General features: G+C 36.0%; 1 protein-coding gene across 2 annotated transcripts in view; it reads right to left on the minus strand.

Annotated features, from left to right (window-relative positions):
- Window positions 1-15,947, minus strand: part of FABP5 (fatty acid binding protein 5) — an 80,289-nt gene extending 64,342 nt beyond the window's left edge. The window contains exons 1-2 of one of the 2 annotated variants that reach the window (XM_046025477.1): window positions 15,800-15,940; window positions 14,310-14,348 (exon numbers count right to left, since the gene is read on the minus strand). The gene's annotated coding sequence lies outside the window, so the exon portion shown is untranslated. Of the gene's footprint in view, window positions 1-14,309; window positions 14,349-15,799 lie in introns of both variants that reach the window. The other variant, XM_046025473.1, reaches the window with a different exon arrangement.
- Between the last annotated feature and the right edge of the window lie 5,275 nt (window positions 15,948-21,222).

Below are 21,222 nucleotides of genomic sequence, written 5' to 3' on the forward strand. Positions count from 1 at the left end.
GGCCCAGCCTCTTCGTTCCAACTAGGGACAACTAGGAGCATCCCAGCTTCGGGCCTTCTCATGACGTTACTTAAAGCTTTGTGAATGTATTACAACTTAACCTCTCCTGTCCAAGATTCTTCTTTCTTTCCCCTTCTAAAGATGTTCCCAAGAGTACTCCTTCACAAACACCCCCACACAAAATCTTGGTGTGCTTTTTTTCAGGGACTCCAACCCACAACAGGGCTTTAGGTTGACTGAAGTGGAAATGTCCTATAGCAGTTTTGAGCCCAGAACATAAGACCGAGTTTAGGTGAAGATATTAACTGCGACCACTGGATTGAATGAGCTCCTTCAGGGAGGATATACAGAGTGAGTGGTTAGGAGAGTCAGAGAAATCTGTGGTCTATCTATACTTAAATAAGTTGTTAGGAGAAGAAAAGCTAGAAAGAATTCTGAGGAACAATGCTTGGAGTGCGGATAGAATCAAGAGAGGGTGCTATTTAGGAAGTCAAAAGAAGAAAGAAGTGGTCAAGAGTGTTAGAAGCAAGGGAGAGAAAGATCAAGTGAAATAAAAGTTGAAAAGAATCTAGTGGTAGAGTTAGGGGACCAGTTAGTATTTGGATGGAGCCATTCATAGAGTGGGAAGGGCAAACCCATCTACAGCGGATGCAGTGGGTTCATGATTTAAATGAGGCAGCTTGGTTATGGGGAAGAGGGTATTTAGGGTAGTAACTAAAAAGCAATGCAGCATTGTGATTTGTGTGTGAATCTATGTGCATGTGTATTCTGTTTCAGTAGAGGAGAGAGCTGACCTTCACCTTCTCCAGGAAGCCACCCCTAATCCTGCTGACAGCAGGTGCTCCCTCCTCTGACTCCTAAGATTTCTCTCCTCCCTTTCTCATGTCCTTGTCATTTTCTTGCTTGTATAATTGTATAATAGTATAATAACTCTTCCCAAGGAGAGTTGGGAAAAATCATGAAGAAATTACCTTTACATCCTTAAAACTATCTTAAATCCCTACACAGTGGTACCCAACAGTGGGTGTCCAATTAATACTTGTAAGAAAAAACTGAATGATTCAAACAAGAAAAAAAGGTGGGTGTGTTGAGTCACTGAGGTCTCCTGAACTCTAAGAACTCATTTTGAGGAAAAGCTGAAGAAAGAGAAAAGGGAATTATGATCATCTGCAGACAAAATAAGCGTATGGAACCAAAAGCCAGTGATACTGAGAGGTAGCCAGTCAGATTGCTTCCAAATTAAACTGTCTCTGGGGCATCCAATTAAAGAGGTCAATTAGTGCCCTTAAGGAACCAGTCAATGTAACAATGTGACACGTACCAAAGTATTTGAGTCGAATGCTAAGCATCACATTATGGAACCCCACAACTGAAATATTACATAGCTTGGTATCCAACAGTACTTAGAGGTTTAAAGATGTTTGTTTGATCAGCAAATGCATTTCCTAACGAACTAACATATGAGAATTAATTCAAGTGGGTTCAATTTAGTTGTATATTTTTTTTGGTTAAGAAAATTATAGGGTGGAACTCGGAAAATAATTATAACTTTAGCATTCAGCACAGTCTCTTAATATTTCCTTCCAAAACTAAGTTTAAAAACAAACAAACAAAAAAACCAAAAAAACACAAAACACAACCAAGTTCTAAATGAGGAGGTGGGAGAATGCAGAAGAAAGAGAAAACCTCTGTATTCAGTTGTTGTTGTTGTTGTTGTTGTTTTTAAGGTTTTACTTATTTATTTGAGAGAGAGAGAGAAAGAGAGATGGAGCAGCGGGAGGGGCAGAAGAGAGAGAGAAGCAGACTCTCCGCTAAGCAGGAAACCCAGTGCAGAAAGGGACTCCAGGATCATGACCTGAGCCAAAGGCAGACATTTAACTAACAGAGCCATCCAGGCCCCTGTATTCAGTTTCTAAAATCTCTGAGTGAATGAACCAGAGCAGGCTTGTATCTGCAGTACCTCTGTTTTACTAAAGAGTTTTTTGGTTGCTTCATCACAAAACAAACAAACAAACATAAGTAAAAACACCCTCTTCAAGGAACTTAAAATGGTCTATAGGTAGGTTTTCTTATTCATTTGCTTGCTAATGAGAATAAATTTAGGATGACTTGCAAACTTTGGAGGATTTCACATGAAATGATTTTATTCATGTTTAAGTTCCCTTCTAGATTCAGTCCTACTGAGGAAAACCAAAATTTATGAACCTTATTAAGTGTACATATCTCCCAGCCAAAGTGGAAAAAAGAGGGAAAAAAACCTTTTTTTTTTTTTTTAAACTGTTGTAATTCTGTTGTTTGTACCTTTCTCTGCAGGGGATAGTTGGCTTCAGAATCAAGACAAGCATTTCTAACTGGTGGAACAAAAGAGTGATATTTGAAGTAATCCGTTGTGACAAGACATAGATCATAAATTAAGCAGTTAGAATGTAAAAAAATATATCAGATAGATAAAACACAACAGTTAGAGATACACAATTGGAGAAGCAATTTTCAAAGAAAGTGAACTATTTTTCCAAATATTTTTTTAAAGTTTCAAAAGTTCCTCACATATAAACTAGAACCATTTGAAGAATTAACAACCTAGCCCAAGATTTATAATATTAATTTGTTTATGATATTTAGAGAACACTAATAAAGTCAGAAATTATTAATAGTTATATTTTTTGGTCTTAGAAAAAATAACACTCTGAAATTTACTTTATTTGAGTTAAAATATTTATGAAGAGTATAAAGTTTGGAATGCATAAAATTCGCCTGTAAGACATAGCTGCATATCACAAAGCATGAAATATGTAAAAGCATTTAGGAAATTCCAGAAATAAGATAAATTTGAGACATACTGCTTTACTTATGAGAAGACTTTCCTATAATAAATTATAGGAACAAGAGTTTTTTGAAGACATGTTATCAACCTATCTATCAAGTCATTCATTTATGTGGGTCAGGTTCAAGTTTAAGCTAAAGAGAGACACTCACCACCTACCTCTTTTTTCTCCCCAAATCCTGAACCTCTAAATACTAGAACTACATGGTCATCAGTGACCAGCAATCCCTAATGGTCTACAGAGCCCCTCTAAAGTTCAAGATCTAGCTGATTTGGGAGCCCATGTCTGTCACTGCATTGTCTGGGCAACAGATGAAAACAACCTGTAAACAATGTGAGAGAATAGGCCTTAAAACCAACTGTAAGGCACAGCCCTATTTCTATAGTACAATGAATGGGCACTCTGAGGCAGATGAAGGTAGAAGAATATGGACATGGCAAGGGACAAGGGATACTTCCAAGAGAGGCAGTCACATGGTGGTCTTCGCCTGGGTACAAGAACCTCTATGTTACCATATGAATTGGAATCAAGAATAGACAGCTATGGAAACGTTGGAGGCAGAGCAGCTGGTCCCTGGCATCTCCAGGGGGTGTGGCTCTACTTCTACAAGAATTTCCTTCTTCCTCTGGCTTGCTCCCACCCATACACTAAGCATAATGGATCCTACCACCTCTGAAAATGAGCCCTAAGGTGTATTCCCCTAAAATGGACAAAGGAGTAGAGATGTAGCTCTACATGGAGGACACCAGGATTCTGTGCTCTCAGTGGGCCAAAGCCACTTTTCTATCCTGAATAGCAGTTAGCAACACTTTAGATCTTCATGAGGCCTTCAGGGATCATTTCCTTTTCTCCTTTCCTGGGCCTCTGCTTTCTTTCCCTATCAGCTAACATCTGAAGAAGCCCAACCAGCCTAAGCCTATTTTAATTCACAGGCTCTGACAATTTTCCCTTCTTTATTGCTATTTCAGTTTTCCTGGCTGTTTTCACTGAATTTTTTTTCTTTCTTTATTTAAAAATTCAGTATTTTGAAATAACTGTCCTGGGCAAATCAATGTTTTATCCACCCATGTTATCTTCTAGTTCACGCATAGATTTAATTTTTACAATGTGAACCAAAAATGTAGATTGAATTTTATGTGCTCTAAAACAGAAGTGTTTTCCAGTATACTGTAGACTCTTTAAAACCATTCTCCTTCTCTTCCTCCCCTTACACCTTGATCACCAGCAGGACAGGAAGGAATGTCCTTCCTCCTCTTTATCTGTGCTCCTTTAAGTTGCAAATATGTATGTACCCACACTCTCATACAGGACTTTTTAAAAATTCTGTCCCATGCAAGTAGAGTCTTCTAAGCATTTTTCTGCATCTTGATTTTCTCACTGAATAATAGAAATTTAGTTCAGTATAGACTTCGGTTATTTTTTCTTGTGGTTGCATAAAATCCATGCATGGATGTGCCACAATATATTCAACTACTTTCCCATGAATGGACAATCACTGAACTTGGTGACATTTTTTTTTAAAGATTTTATTTATTTAGTTGACAGAGAGAGATCACAAGTAGGCAGAGAGGCAGGCAGAGAGAGTGAGAGGGAAGCAGGCTCCCTGCCGAGCAGAGAGCCTGATGCAGGGCTCGATCCCAGGACGCTGAGATCATGACCTGAGCCGAAGGCAGCGGCTTAAACCACTGAGCCACCCAGGCGCCCCGGTGACATTTTTCTTCTACAAACAATCCTATAAGAAAAGGATTTTTTTGAGCGTATATTCTAAGGTATCAAATCATTGTTTCTACGTTGATAAGTTCATAGGGATAGAATTTCTAGGTTGAAGGGTAACATCTGGAAATAAATATTACCAGATTGCTTCCTCCCAAAAAGGGTGTTATAATCCACCTTTCTTCCAGAAGTCTGGGGATATTGTTTTGTCCACATCTTTGCAGGCATTAGGTATTATTATTTCTTTAATTTTACTAATATAATGCATAAGAATTAGTATTTTGTGCCTAATACTAATACAATACAATTCTATGAATTGTCCACCTAAAACTTCTTTGTTTTACCTATTTGTATTATTTGGGTTTTTCTCCTTATAAATGCATAGAAGCCCTTTGTATATTATAGTTAACCCTTTATCAATAATATGCATTGTAAATATCCTTTCTCTATAACTTTCATGTTGTTTTTAATATATAATTTGCCATAAGACATTAAAAAAAATTTTTTTGTGTAGTCAAACTGTTTTATACTTACTTTATAGCTTTTCTCAATTTCTTACCTTATTTAAAAAGACCTCCTCTCATTTTCTCCCAATTTTAATTTTTATCATTTTAAATATTTAATCCAAACAGACTTTATTCTTTCAGATGCATCTAAGAATTAGCCATATTTTAATTTGATTAGCATGAAATTTGTACCAGTAATTTGTTATAATTGACAATATATAAAATTTTGAAGATTCCCTCCAAATTAAGGTATATACCCTCATGTATTCAATCTTCTTTTACATTTCTAAGGAAATATATAATTTTAATTAGATAAGCCCTTCTTTTGATTAGACTTATGCCAAGATGATTTTATAATTTTGTTTGTTATTGTAATTGAGATTTATTCCCATTATATTTTCAAACTTGTTTTTATGGGTAAATAGAAAACTGAATGACTTGGTACATTTATTTTAAAATCAATCACCTTAATGAAGTCTTTCACTATATCTAACAATTTTTTATTATTGCTTTCTTGCTTTGTAAAGTAAACAGCCATATCGTTAACATAAAATGATAATCTTACCTCCTTAAATCTTGTAATTGTATCTTATCATTCCTGTCCTACTATCCTGGCAGACCTATTCAATACAAACGCTGAGGGCTATCATTGTTTTGTTATTTACTTTAATAGGAATGCTAATTGTTTAAGCAGTAAACAACCTTTAAAGACATATAGACACTTTAAGTATGAAAAGATTTGGATTCAATATGCAGTTCAAAACAGAACCAGAACTGAGGTGCCTAGGTGTCTCAGTCGGTTAAGCGTCTGCCTTTGGCTCAGGCCATGATCTCAGGGTCCTGGGATTGAGCCCCACCTTAGGCTCCCTGCTCAGGGATTCTGCTTCTCCCTCTCCTTTTGCCTCTCCCCTCTGCTCATGCTCCCTCTCACTATCTCCCTCTCTCTCTCTCTCAAATAAATAAACAAATAAACAGGCCAGCATTAACTTGTAAATTACAGTCGAGAAATTCTGTCTTCTGAAGGTGCCTACTTCACTGAATGTTTTGCAAATACTAAGTATGGAATGACTTAGTTCTCTACATGCATATCTAGTTGGCCTATCAGAAAATTCTACACTGAACTTGAGATAATATGCTTTGTCCTGTTAAGAATTCTTCTGTTTTAAAAGAACTAAATGCTTTTAGTCAGAAATTGATTTTGAACCCTTTCAAATGCCTTTTCAACATCTATCAAATTTATCACCTTTTTTGTCTTTGATATTGAGGGATTATGTTAATAATCCCCTAGTTGTCAATAATGCTTGCATTTCTTAATAAAAGTATATAAATAGTTTGATAAAATAAATATTATTTTATTTATTATTTTTTAGAAAAGATTTTATTTATTTATTTGACAGGCAGAGATCACAAGTAGGCAGAGAGACAGACAGAGAGAGAGGAGGAAGCAGCTTCCCTGATGAGCAGAGAGCCCGATGTGGGGCTCAATCCCAAGACCCTGGGATCATGACCCGAGCCCAAGGCAGAGGCTTTAACCCACTGAGTCATCCAGGCGCCCCTAAAATAAATATTTAAATAAGTATATAAATAGAATATATGTTTATATCCATTTCAAATGAGAGATTTAGTTATCGGTAATTATTTAGAAACTTTTTTTTTGTTTGTTTTTTAGAGAGGTGGCAGTGGTGGGAGGGTTGGGTAGAGGGAGAGACAGAGAGAATCTCAAGCAGTCTCCACACCTAGAGCCCAGTCTGATCTCACAACCCTGAGATCATGACCTTAGCGGAAAGTAAGAAAAGGACACTTAACCTACTGAGCCACCCAGGTGCCCCTATTTAGAAATTTTTGATCTGTTTGCCCCCAAATTTACTTTTTTTGCTATTTTGTGCAATCCTGGTTTTGTTTCAGAACAAATATTACTCTAGATATTTGAAAAGAACTGATGGGTTTTCCATGATGTTCTATTCTCTGGAAACATTTACATCCATTGCAGTTCCAAAATAACCAATCATGTAATTTGTGAGCTTTTATTAAAGGCACTTAAGTGATTTTCCCCTCAATTCTATCACAATATTTATTTTCTTGACTTCCTGTGTTCCTTTTAAGCTAATTTAAGTAATGTATAACTTACTCAAAAATGCTTCATTGGTATTTTAATTTTATTATCAAATGGTTTTGTTATTTTTCTACATTTAGGCTTGTCAAGTGTAGCCCATTTTATTTTATTTTATTTTGAATTTAATTTATTTCATTTTATTTTGTTTTTAGAGAACCAGATTACAAATTTATTTATTAATTTGAACAGTTTGTGGTTTTGATTTATTTTACTCTTATTATTCCTTTTTTCTTAACACTTCTTAAATTGAATGCTCAGCTCTATGTTTCCCAAACTACTCAGAATGTTGAAGGAATTTTCTGCCTTTAGTGTCCATACATCTTGGTCACACTGCTTCCAAGAATGAAGAGCTATAACAGACTAAAAGTGGTGGGCAACAAAGCAAAGTTTATTGAGTGATAGTGTAAAGCTCCAGGAGAGGGAGTAGGACCAGAGTTGTGGGTTGCCCCTGGAGTTCCTAAGTTTAGTGGTTTTTATGACCTCTTTTGCAGAACTATCTTGAAGAATCAGAGTATGTTGAGTCGTGCCAGTCAGGACTTTGGTCATTATCTGTCTACTTCTGTGGTTACTGTCAACATGCTGAAGGTCTTTTTTGCTGACATCTGGAGGCTTATGTCTTAACTGCCCCCTTCCCCATGATAGGGACAAATGCTTTGTGGTTAATTGCCTTGCTTTAGGACATTTTGCAGAAGTCATTTCTGTAAAGGCTGTAAAGCAGAATGTTAGCGCACTCCTGTCGAAGCTGCAAAACAGGATGTAGTGCTGTTTTATTTTCACTGTCCTGACTCTGTATTTTCTTGTTGGGGACCGTGACCCTGACTGCCTGACTGTCCAACTAACTCCTAAGAAGAAGAGTTTTGCTCTGAGATGTTAATATGTATACTATGAAAAAATTTTTTCTCTGATCAGATAGTTTAGGAAATAGTGAATAGTGAATATTGTATTTCCTCTTGTGTTCTACAATGCTCATTATCTCATTATCACATTAAAGATAATGAGGAAGTCCTGAATTAAAAAATGTGTAGCTTCTGCAACATAGCATTTTCTAAATTGTTTTTACCCTGGAACACTTTCTAAAGGTATAGTATACTTCCATATGCTATCAAATAGTGAAATATAATTATATACTTTGTGTAGAATAGTATACTCTGCAGTACAGTGTACTTTCTATAGTATACCACTAACATTTTGAGACTACTTCCCGCTCTCTCTCTGCCTGCTTCTCTGCCTACTTGTGATCTCTCTCTCTGTCAAATAAATAAATAAAATCTTTAAAAAAAATTGAATCAACATGGTGCTGACATACCAAGGAAAGCTGCTCACCCACTTCCCTTACACAAGTTTCAACAAAGACTTATATCTACTCAGATAAAGTTCTACCAATGCTGGGCCCCACAGAAAGGAAGACAGAGCTCTTCCAAAAGGAAGGGCCTAATTGTCCAATCCCAGTCTCATAGTTCCAGTTATTGGGGAAAAACTCTTTACTCTCTCCAGATAGTTTTCTACATGGAGGGAAATTTATTTGTGCTAGGGAGCTTACCTCAGGACCAAGACCCTCTATACCTGAGTTTAAGAGAATGTGTCATCATGGGTCAGGGAGGGGCAGAATTAAGGAGTAAATCTTTTTTCCCGGGTTATGAAGACTTCCTGGAGGAAAAATGGGGCAGGATGATTTATTCATATGTTAATTTTTAAAATTAATACATCTCATATTTTATATTAGAAATTTTCTATTCATCTCGGTGAATTTGCTTTACGACCTGACAATAATTTACGATTAAGTCTAAAGAGCTTACTCCTGACTTGGCATTGCAGGAAGCATAAATTTTGTTTTATTGTTGACCAATTTTCTAAATTCTTCCAAAGGATGCTTTCTAGTAAATTGTTCAAAGTTTGCTATCAACTTGACCATTTGTGAAACTGGTTGTCTCTGGGATTTGTGATCTAGTGAGACACAAGTTTCACCCCACAGGGATATGATTAACCATCAGGCCCTATTAGAAGCTTGCACCAAAACAGGCTATTATATCCAAATGGAGGCATGATGAGCCATTTCCATATCCCATGCCCACCCTTCTCTTGACATCATGTCAATACAAATCTTCCTGTATTCCTTCCTTAACTCAGTTAGGCCCTGAGTTGACATTAACATAATTGACCTGGAAATTATAGATAATAGCAGCAGAAAAGGTTTTAACAGGCTAGGCAACATTATTTAGTCTTTTTCTATAATGCCCTTTTTATGACTGTTATTCCACTCTCTTCATTCTATTTACCACCCCTTGTGGAAGCACCAAGGCCTTTGAGAGGGCTATGAAGCACCTTTCTCCCAATGACAAGACTTCTTAAAATGTCATCATTCCTTACAATAACCTTCAAGACCAGTTACTTAATGATTTTATGTTCCAAGGAGAATTGGGAGACTCTAGGTTAAGTGCCTTTCCCCAGACAAATCAAGAGCACAGCTGGGGTCAGAAATGTACTTTTGGCTCCATTTAATTCAATTGGAAAAGAACGCACTCCCCCATCCCACTAGAATTGCTGCCAGGACCATTCAGAAGGTATAAATGTAGTATCCCGGTTGTGGGCCTGTATCCTAACTTTAATAAATGAGCATGCTTATCCTTCCTAGGTGACCCATCATTGAGCTTCAGTCTTTCGACTTAGCTACATACTAAGGTTTACACCAGGATGGAATCCAGGTCACTGCATGGGATTATGGTAATAAGAGCCTTTTTGTCTGGAAGCTTTCGATCAGCATTAATGTGGAAAACTCAGAAAGTACTTTTCTTGCCATATGTGGAGCAGAATAACCTGGCTAATGAATATGGAGTCTGTCCTACTGGCACGTAAATACCTTTGGCCATAGTCCCAACAAATCTTAGTAACTATCCAAGGTCAAGTTTTGTCAACACTTGGATGGAAGTCATCCAGAGAAAACCCCAGGTGTGGCAAGAGATATGTTGATGATTCAGTAGTTGACATTCTCCCTTCTGAGTCAATAATTAACCCCAGCATGCTATTATTGGCATTCTGAAGGCTCCTGTAATTTGCATGCCTTAAAAATTAGACTCAGTAGAAACTTGTGGTCATAAAAGTAGTTGAGAGAGAACAATGAACCTGGTTGTAACTACATTTCAGAATTAACTGGCTGCATAAATCCTGTCAAGTTCTTCATGATTTTCTTAAAAAAAAATTTTTTTTTTGTCTTAATTTCTCCACAAAAACATAATTTCCTTGGAAGAATTAGTTGTGGCCATTACAGCGGTGAAGTAGCATCTTGATAGTAGTGGGAATAGTTTTCTCAAGCTGGATTATTGCTTGAGTTTCTTCCCAAAAATGCCACATGTGAGTTGTCTGCAGTTGGGCAATGAGGATCAAACATCTCAGTCTCTTGGGGGCTACAGACACTTTTCAGGAAAAGACACACTTCTGGAGAAACAGCAGCTGAAATATCTCTGCCTATTTAACTTAAACTTTTTAGCTTATTTTCAGAATGTTGATGCTTAAGTTTCTTAATTATACTTTCCTTTTACTGAACCATAAGTTCTTGAGGTTTAGGATGAATATTCTCCGTGCTCTTTTTTTTTTTTTAAGATTTTATTTATTTATTTGACAGACAGAGATCACAGATAAGCAGAGAGGCAGGCAGAAAGAGGAAGGGAAGCAGGCTCCTTGCTGAGCAGAAAGCCAGATGCGGGGCTCAGTCCCAGGATCATGACCTGAGCTGAAGGCAGAGGCTTTAACCCACTGAGCCACCCAGGCACCACTCAGTGCTCTTTTTTTTAAAAGAGCAGTGAACAGGGCAGCCATATTGAGTAACAACAGTAAATATAACCTTCCTGGTTCATAGTCCAGATGATATATTCTATATTAACATGTTCATGATGGTAACATTTTCAAGCAGCTGAAGACAGTCACTTTCAACAAAGATTTGCAAGGAAAAAAGACTAATCTAAAGAAAGGATTGAGAGGGTATAACGTATCCAGACATGTTGGCTCTACCAAGTAATATCTTTTGATGAAAGGTCACTGTGATTTGGCAGAGCTGGGAAAGTGCTAAATTAAGAGACCACTTAAGCAAAAATAGTAAATACATAAAAGTTCAAACTACTCTTATAAGCTTCATATTTTTTTTAATTTTAGCTTTATTGAAAAATAACTGACATACAAAATTATAAGATACTTACAGTATACATTGTAGTGATTTGATATACATATACATTATGGAAGGATTCCCCAATCAAGTTAACTCATAAATCCATCCCCTCACATATTCTCTTTTTTTTTCCACAGTAGGAACATTTAGGTTCTACTCTGTTGGCAAATTTCATTTATACAGTATAGTGTTACCAAATATTGTCAACATGTTTTACCTTAAATCTTCAAACTTTATTCATCTTATGGCTGAATGTTTATACACTTTCACCAACCTCTCCCTATTTCCACTCCACCCTGGAAAACAGTTTTCTATAAGCTGTGTCTATGAGTTTAACTGCTTTTTTTTTTTTTTTTTGGCTTTTATTTATTTTTTTTTTGGATTCCACATGTGATACCATATAAGTCTTTTTCTGTCTCGCTTATTCCACTTCACGGTATGCCCTAAAAGTTCATCCAAGTTATTGAAAACAGTAGGCTTTCCTTCTTTTTTAGGTCTATAAATATGTACATATGCCGTCTTATTTGTGTATGTGTATATATACTATTTTCTTTGTTCATTCATCCATTGATGGGCATTTAGGTTATTTCTATATCTTGGCTATTATAAATACTGCTGTAATGAATATGGGAGTATAGCCATTTCTTCAACATCCTATTTTCATTTCCTTTAGATATATGAGGTGGGGTTGTTGTATCATATGGTAGTTGTATTTTGTTAACTTTTTCAGGAACCTTTATAGTGTTTTCCATAGCGGCAGTGCCAACTTACATTCCCACCAACAATATACAAGGATTCCCTTTTCTGCAGATCTTTCTAACTCTTGTCATCTCTTGACTTTTGATAATAGCCATTCTAACAGGAGTGAGGTAAATATTGTTGTTTTGATTTTCATTTCCCTGATAATTAATGATGTGGAACATCTTTTCAGCATTTTTATGTCTTCTTTGAAAAAAATGTCTATTCAGTTTCTGTGGCCATTTTAAATTTTTTTAGAGTTTATTTATTTATTTGTAAGAAAGAGAGAGAGCAAAAGCAGGGGGAGTAGTAGACAGAGGGAGAAGCAAGCTCCCCTCTGAGCAAGAAACCCAGTGTGGGACTCGATCCCAGGACCCTAGGATCATGACCTGAGCTGAAGGCAGATGCTTAACCAACTGAGCCACCCAGGCGCCCCTATATCTTTCTAAATATAGTTTGAAATTAGGAAGTGTGATACCTCTACCTTTGTTCTTCTTTGCAAGACTGCTTTGGCTATTCATGATCTTTTGTGGTTCCACACGAATTTTAGGATCATTTTTTCTATTTTTGTGAAAAATGCCATTGGAATTTTGACAGGAATTGCATTGAATCTGTACGTTGCTTTGGATGGTAAGTATATTTTCACATCAGTTCTTCTGGTCCATGAGTATAGGGTATCTTTCCATTGATTTGTGTCTTCTTTAATTTCTTTCATCAATGTCTTATAGTTTTTAGTGCACAGATCTTTCACTTCCTTGGGGTAAACTTACTCCTAGGTATTTATTTTTTGTGATACAATTGTAAATAGGATTGTTTTCTTAGTATCTCATTCTGATAGCTTGTTTTTAGCATATAAAAGTACAATTGGTTTCTTTTTAATATATATTGATTTTTTATCCTACAACTTATTGAATTTATTAGTTTTAGTTTATTAGTTCTAAAACTTCCTTGGTGGAGTTTTTAGAGTTTCTTATATACAATATCACATCATCTGCAAATAGAAATAGGTTGGATGACTTTTATTTCTTTATCTTACCTAAGGGTTCTGGTTAGGACTTTCTGTAGTATATTAAATAAAAGTTATGAGAGTAGCCATCCTTGTCTTATTGCTGATCTTAGAGGAAAGGCTTTCAGTTTTTTAGTATTGAATATGGTGTTAACTGTGGGTTTGTCGTATATAGATTTTATTATGTTGAGCCTTTATATGCAGTTTGTTGAGAGTTTTTATCCTGAAAGAATGTTGAATTTTGTCAAATACTTTTTCCGCAACTATTTAGATGTTCAGATTTTTATCTTTCGTTTTGTTAATACAATGGATCACATTAATTTGTGGATGTTAAACCATCCTTGCATTCCTTGATCATGGTATATTATTCCTTTAATGTACCGTTGAATTTAATTTGGTAATATTTTGTTGAAAATTTTTGTATCTATTTTCATCCTGTAATTTTATTTTCTTATAATGTCCTTGTCTCATTTTAGTGCCAGGATAACACTGGTCTTGGAAAATTAGTTTGGAAGTGATCTTTTCAATTTTTTTTGAAGAGTTTGAGAAGAACTGATATTAATTTTTTAAGTGTTTGGTAGAATTAACAAACTATTCAGTTTTGGATCCTTGTTTGTTGGGATGTTTTTGATTACTGACTCAATCTCCTTACTAATAATTGGTCTTCTCAGATTTTCTATTTCTTCATGACTCAGTCCTGGCAGATTTTGTGTTTCTAGAAATGTATGCATTTTTTTCTAGGTCATCTAATTTGTTAGTTGCGATTATCTAGTTCATATTTAAAATTTAAGTAGGAAAATCAAAGGTTTAAATGATGGCCCTTTCTCACAGACATTCCCTGGGAAACCATGGAAAATGTAATGTTCCTAGCAACTCTAAGCAATATGGGACAATGAAGGATATTTATTCAGAGACCGCAATCAGCCTCTTGGTAGTCAGACCCTCTTCTGATTCTAAAGCTCCCTCTTCAATTTTTCCACTGTAACATTTTTTCTCAATGATGCTTCTCTGAATATTTTACAACCTGCCTACACTGAAATGCGTCTGCTTCTATTTCCCTTATCCCTTCGTACTGGAAAGTAGACTGGCTAAACTAGTAGACTCACTATAAGAAAATCTTGTAATCGTTAATAAAAACTTAGCACACGAACTCCTTAATGTTACATTTTAACCATTGCTATCTATGCTTTCACCCAGTGGATTTTTAATTACTTAAAAAATAAAAATAAAAAGTTATTATCTTACTCACGTCCCCTTGGTGCCATGGATGGGTAAGACTAGAGAACAGCTGGTGATAATGGAAAAAACAATAGGATATTTATTTAAAATAAACGTCCTTAAAAGATGCCATCTATTAATTGGTCTTACAAGCTTTGGGTTGGTTTTTTTTTTTTTTTTCCCTTTCCCTAAAGGAATTAGGAGGTGGGGTAATATGAGTGGAAGGAACAGGAAAAGCATTAGAAAAGAAAGGACGTATTGAATAAGAATGAGGAGCACTGTCATTAAGAAAGCACAAAATGATTATATAGAGTGAAGGAGAATGCTGTTCTTGTTAAATGAGAAGGAATATTCAAATGCTTTCCTGAAATTAAGAAACCTAGTAGCTAAAGTTAGTAAAATATTCTTGAGAAAAAATAAACATCTTCAAAATTATCCTGGCAATTTGGTGTTATTTTATGTGTTATTCAGGGTAGCCTAGAAAAAGAATTCTAGCTTAAGAAGAGATTTTGTAAAAAGTGATTAATATAAGTCCCTTGCTTTCCAGATATAGAAACTGAAACACACTGAATTTAACTAACTTGCTTAAGATTAATAAGTTAAAGTTACAGCATTAACATTGAATAAATTGCCCTTAATCTAATGCTCTTAGATAGGGTGAGTAACGGCCTAAGCTATCCATATTATAATCTCTAGAATTTATGAATATGTTACCTTAAATACTAAAAGAGACTTTGCAGATGTGATTAAGTTAAGGATTATAAAATGAGGAGATTATTCTGGTTATTTGTGGGGGTATAATGCAATCACAAGGGTCCTTGTAAGAGAAAGAGGGCAGCTCAGAAGCGGAAAAGAGACAATTTGATGAAAACAAAGCTCAGAGAGATGTGCTTTGAAGATGAAAGAAAGGACCACAACCAAAAAATGTAAGTAGACTTGGGAAGCTAGAAAAAGCAAGGAAGTAACTATCCCTAGAGCCTCCAGAAGAAATGAGACTTTGCCATCATCTTGATTTTAGCTCATAAAACCCATTTCAGATTTCTGACTTCTAGAAATGTAAGACAATAAATTTATGTTGTTTTAAGCCACGAGGGTCACATTAACTTGTTATAGTGGCAATAGGAAAGTAATACACACTCTTTCCATCTAAACACCTTACTTCTTTTCATTAAAATAATCATATTATTGAAAGGAACTGAGAAATCCAGAAACTTTACTGAAAACTCAAGTTACTGTTACCAGATGAACTGTGGCACAGATAGTTAATTTCCCCATAGGTTAACATGAACCAAACTCACTATTTAAAGAAATTTTTTTAAGTTTAAAGTAATGAAAAAAAAAAGACTATGTTGTTTTAAAATATAATGAAAGAACTACTGTGTTAAGAGTCATTTTGTTGTAAGATAATAAACTAATTGGCTAGCTTAAGTAAAATGGAAATGAAAGTCTAAAAGAGAAGCCAAACTATAGAAGAAAAAGGAAATCATACAAAAATCAAAGTGACCTCTTTCTCTGTCTCACCTTGCATAGTCTCTTGGTTCTTCCTGTTTTCATGCATAGGCTTACCAACAGCCTAGCTTTTATTGTTCCAGTTGCTCATGGGTTAAACATGGTCATTCCAATTCTGAGTTTTTCTGAAATCCTAGTTGGAGTCTAGCAGACACTCACTGGAGTCACTTTACCAAACCTGACCTTCAAGGTGAGAAAAAATATGATTGGTCCAGTCGAATAAGATGGCCACTCTTGTCTAATCAGTTGGGACTGTAGGGTTCTAAGTTCCTACTCATTAAAGGTTGTACAGGCTCACTATTAGAAAAGGGGAACTGTAATAAAGGCCAAGTGACCAATATGATGATTCCATCTTTAAACATATTCAGACATAAATTTATAACATTAACTGCTATTATTGTTTTTAAAAAATGAAATACAGAAATTAACATTTTCATTAAAAAAAGCATAAAAGGATTCATAATCAAAGTAATATAAAGCAAAACACAATAATAAGAGATGCAGTTCAAGGAAAGCAGCAAGCAAGATGAATAAAGGTAAAGGCAAAAACTAATGAGTTAGAAAACCAACAAACTCTTGAATCAATCACTTAATGTAGGTCCTCAAAATATTTACAGAATGAAGTGAATGAAAAGAGAAACCCTCCGTATGTCAAATCAAGAAAAAGTGGACAGTCAACAGAAGTAAATATCATTATAAATGAAAATAAAATAAAACCACAAATACTTAAAGGAATTAGAAAAGTAGGAGAGTACTATGTACAATATATTATTGGTGAATATTGTTTAGTAAAATAACAAACCATTACTCCAATTCAAATAGAAAACCAGAAATTCAGAATTTTTTAGAAAATATAATTAATAGCTCTCTGCTCAAACTTTTTCTGGTCTCCCATTTAGTAGACAGAAATACCAAGTAATATCTTTCAATTGACATGCCACTGTAATTCAACAGAGTGGATGTCATATTATCACTACCCATTATCTGTTCCCTCCTCACTTCCAGCACGCAAAATAATAAAGGCTCACTTAGTCCATGATTTATTTGAGACTTCTAATAAAGTGATGTTTTCATCAAATAACTACTGTGAGAAATGTTGGGATTTGCATCTCCATTTTTCCTTTCCTTGAAATTATTGCTCACCAGAAACTTTAATGCCTTAACCTCTGCTACCTCAACAATATTGGAAATTGGATAGAAATATTGAATTGGAAAGAAATCCTTGATCAAGTACAAGAAAATGGAGGAAATTGACCTGGTTGTAAGGCAAACCTTTCTAAGGTCAGTTAGGTAACAGAACAAAGTGACTGGGATCTCCAGTGAGACGGATATTCACGACGATGAAAGCCCTTGAGAAGACCTTGATGTTCAGGAGGTAGATAGCAGGCAGAACATGAGGTCAGTCACAAGGTAGGCACCATCTTCACTTTGGTGTGTGTGGTGGGAGGTGTGGAAGTGAGGCAGGCTATCAGGTGGTAGACAGAGAGTCAGGCACAAGGCAGCTCTTGTTCTCTTGTAATGCCCGTTCCTAGCAATAACCACACCTATATGGGGAGTAAAAGAAACAAAGTCTAACTCTTTTTTTTTCTCCCCTCAGAGTAACCTGTTGAGGCCATTTATGTGTTTCTTGCTTTTCAGGATTGATTCAAGAAATGAAACGAGGCATCAGAAAAGCAGACTGACTTTTACAACAAGTTTTGTTTGTTTTTTTTTTCCAGAAACGGAGATCCATCTTTCTGAGATACTCCTTTTAATTCCAAGCTGTGAACATTATAGCATACGGAGAAACCAATAGTTTCAAAGACTTGTCACAGATTAAATAAAGAATATAGGCAGCAATCTCACACAGGAAAGAGAACCAGCTTATTTTAAGTGGATATTTTTTAAAAATCCAGTTATTGTTTTAGCCCCTTTGTTGATATATACCATTTCCATCAACAGGAGTTAACCCAGTTACACCAAAATTAGCAAGAGCCAAGACTGACAAATTTCTTTGGCTTTCTCCAGCACCTATTTTCTATACTTTCATCATCCGAACTCTGAATTTGGTGTGAAAATACATTATAATTAAGGTCTAACATGATGCAGTTTCTGATGTGGTTTTAGATTTCGCAGGGAACAGAATTAAACGGTTGGACCTGTTTGCTAAGTCTAGGGTGAACAGTTAATGGATTTACTAAAATGCTAAACAAATTCACAATAGTATCCTTTGGAGAAGAGATGAGGAAATCATCAAATGCTTGTCTGTACAAATTTTTTTCTCCATCCTGAAAATATTCAAAATAATGTCAAAGGAAATGCAGAAAAACTATCAAGGCTAAACTATTAAGTAAGGATGAGTCCTTTATTACTACCGTCCACTGAGGGTGTTCTAGTGAATTTGAGTTACCTTGTTTCCTGGAAGACATACAATAGTAAATCAACAGCAAATGTTATCTACATGTAGCAGATGGGAGAGATGAGACTGCAGAAAAACCAATATGCTCAGCTTCTCAGTCAGTGGTAGAAAGGGGGAATAATATTCAGACCTGGGAATCCAACTATATTACTCATGACCTGGACCATCCTTTCCTTCTGAGAATTAAAAACAGGATAGTGCAGTTGAATAAATAAAAGCTATATTGCTCCCAAAAAGCAATGGGCTCATTTATAGATGACGTAGAAAGCTACATTAATTGTTGAAAATATTCATTCCCCTTTCTACCTCCATAGGAGTATTCTTCCCTGTCTTTAGAATTTGGGCGGGCCCATGGGATTTGCTTTGACCATTGACAAGAGCTTGAAATGCACCTGTGCGGTTACCTTCCTGTGTCTCCACCATTGCCATGAAAAGAGATTCTTCAGCATATCTGTTTGCTCAGCATAAAGACAAGTGGAGCCAACCACAGCCAAGACTGAAGTTTAAAACAGAGCCATCCAGCAGGGTCTAGATCAGCCAACTGCCACCAACAAGCTGACCCATGGAAAATAAGCCCTTATTGTGGAATGGCACTGGGATTTTATGGTTGCATATGCATAGCAATAACTCAGCAAACATGAGAATTATGGGGTCAATAACCTAAGAGCTGAAGATGGTTGATTTCCTTTCAGTTCTGTTTCCAGAGTTACTTTTTCTATTTTTAACTCGTGAGCTTTAATCCCCCTAGGCTAAGATGATTTGTTCCAGCTCCCAGCCATTTCTCAAATTTTGCACTCAGTTTAGCTGTCTTTACTACTGTCCCAATATTTACAACTTAAATTACCATTACCTCTGTGCCCCACGTTGATTGGGTTTTTCTGCTATTGCTCAGAGCGGTCATAGAGTCCACAGGGATGTAAATAGGCTTAAGGTATTTCCAAATTTGGTGTCTGCATATTTTGCTCTTGTTCCAAATTTAGAGAAAGACAGTTCTGAGGTTACTACTTGTTGAGGATAGGTTTTACCACCATGAAAATCTTATTTTCATTTAACATTCAGAAAGTAACTATTTTTTAAAATTATACAATCTGAGTAGAATCCCATAGGAATGATGCCGATACAATATAAAAATTGTTTATTACAAGTCCAACTTTTATAGATACATCTACTCATAAAATGTATATAAGGGGATGTAAACCAGACTTTCAAGTCAGGGGGTGTCCAGTTTCCACACTATTGATATTCTGGGTCGGATAATTCTTTGCTGTGAGAGGCTGACCATGCATTGTGGGATGTTTAGAAGCAACATTAGCCTCTACTCACTACATGCCAATCTCTCCTCTCTCTAGGCTGTTTCAACCCCAAAGTATCTCTAGACCTTTCCAAATGCCCCTCTGCAAAATTACCCCAGTGGAAAGTCACTGAGAGATAGGATATTTATATTCATTTATCAAGTAAAGACACCTCACTCAGATACTTCCCCATTTTCCCTTTTCTCCTCCATGATTTTACTCATCTACTTGATCTCCATACCCTCTCTAAAACCAAGATGGTCATTCTTTCCTCATATCTGTCAATGTTTAAAGAAGCATTCCACTGCACTGAAGTCCAGTTACAATGCAATGATCAGTGTCAAGGCAATACTAGTAAAGATGAGCTCTTAAAAAGGAAGGGCCTAGTAAACATAGTATCAGTCATGCTAACTTTTTGGCTCAACAGTATTTATTGAAACCAGATCAACAGGCGACACTAACAATGGATCATGTGTCTGAACTTGCACACAGTCTTGTTTCATAGACCTGGGCATCCTAATGGTATTCATTAAAATGCTATTTTACCTCTATCTCATTTTTCTCCATTGTATAGACTCAAGAGTAGGAAATTTCCCTCCGATGGGAAGAAGCTTTGCACTCTAAAACAGTTATAACTAGTTTGATTCCTATAATTAGACAGCATAAAATTTCTTGCATGCAAACACCATAATCATATTTTGTTTTTCAACAAAGAACCATCTGTTTTATAAAGGATGTACTCCCAGGCATGCAATATTTCATTTAGATATCATGGTGTTGCCGTATTTTCCCTGCCATGTGAACCATAGTCATTGCAAGTGTAAAGTCCACAGCCTTGTATTGCAAGAACGTGATCTCCTTTTCCAATATGAGTTTAGAAGCAACATGTCAATATTTTATTCATAAAATGACATAGCAAATGTGGTAGTAATTAAAACAGTTCAGTGTAGAGCCAACTACACTGGCAGATGGTGAAACTTCTTTACTGACAATCTTCAAGCAAAAGCCCTAAAGTCAAAGATGTTTACTTGGGAAGACATTGGCCATTCTAATCACCACTTTTCCCTCCAAGTTTAATTTTCAATAATTCTTTTTTTTTTAATATTTTATTTATTTGACAGAGAGAAATCACAACTAAGCAGAGAGGCAGGCAGAGAGAGGAGGAAGCAGACTCCCTGCGGAGCAGAGAGCCCGATGTGGGACTCGATGCGGGGTTCGATGCGGGGCTCGATCCCAGGACCCTGGGATCATGACCTGAGCCGAAGGGAGAGGCTTTAACCCACTGAGCCACCCAGGCGCCCCTCAATAATTCTTATTTTTAAACACCATAATTTCATTCAATTAACATTTGAGCTATTCTTGGGAAGTACTATGAGAGGTAAGGCCTAACTTTTGTCACATATATTACCTCATTTTCTTCTCTTCAAGGTCTTATAAAATGGGTATCATCGTCTTCATTTTACAGATGGAGAGACTGAGGCTTAGAAAGGTAAAGTACCTCTTCCAATTGAGTGTCAAAGTAAAGATTTAATCCCAGGTCCAATATGACTACACTACTGCTATCCTGAAGTGGTAGGCTAGAAGTCATAGCCAAAACCATATGATGAGTTTGTAGCCAAATCATAATTTTTGGCCACAGACTTTTGCCACATACAACAAACTTTCTCCATCCTACTTAAATTCTGTGCCATATATCACTTATGACAAAGTTCTATATTAAACAAGAAATTGATAGGTAATGAGGA

Source organism: Meles meles, chromosome 1, assembly GCF_922984935.1.
Source record: "Meles meles chromosome 1, mMelMel3.1 paternal haplotype, whole genome shotgun sequence".
Classification (NCBI taxonomy): Eukaryota; Metazoa; Chordata; class Mammalia; order Carnivora; family Mustelidae; genus Meles; species Meles meles.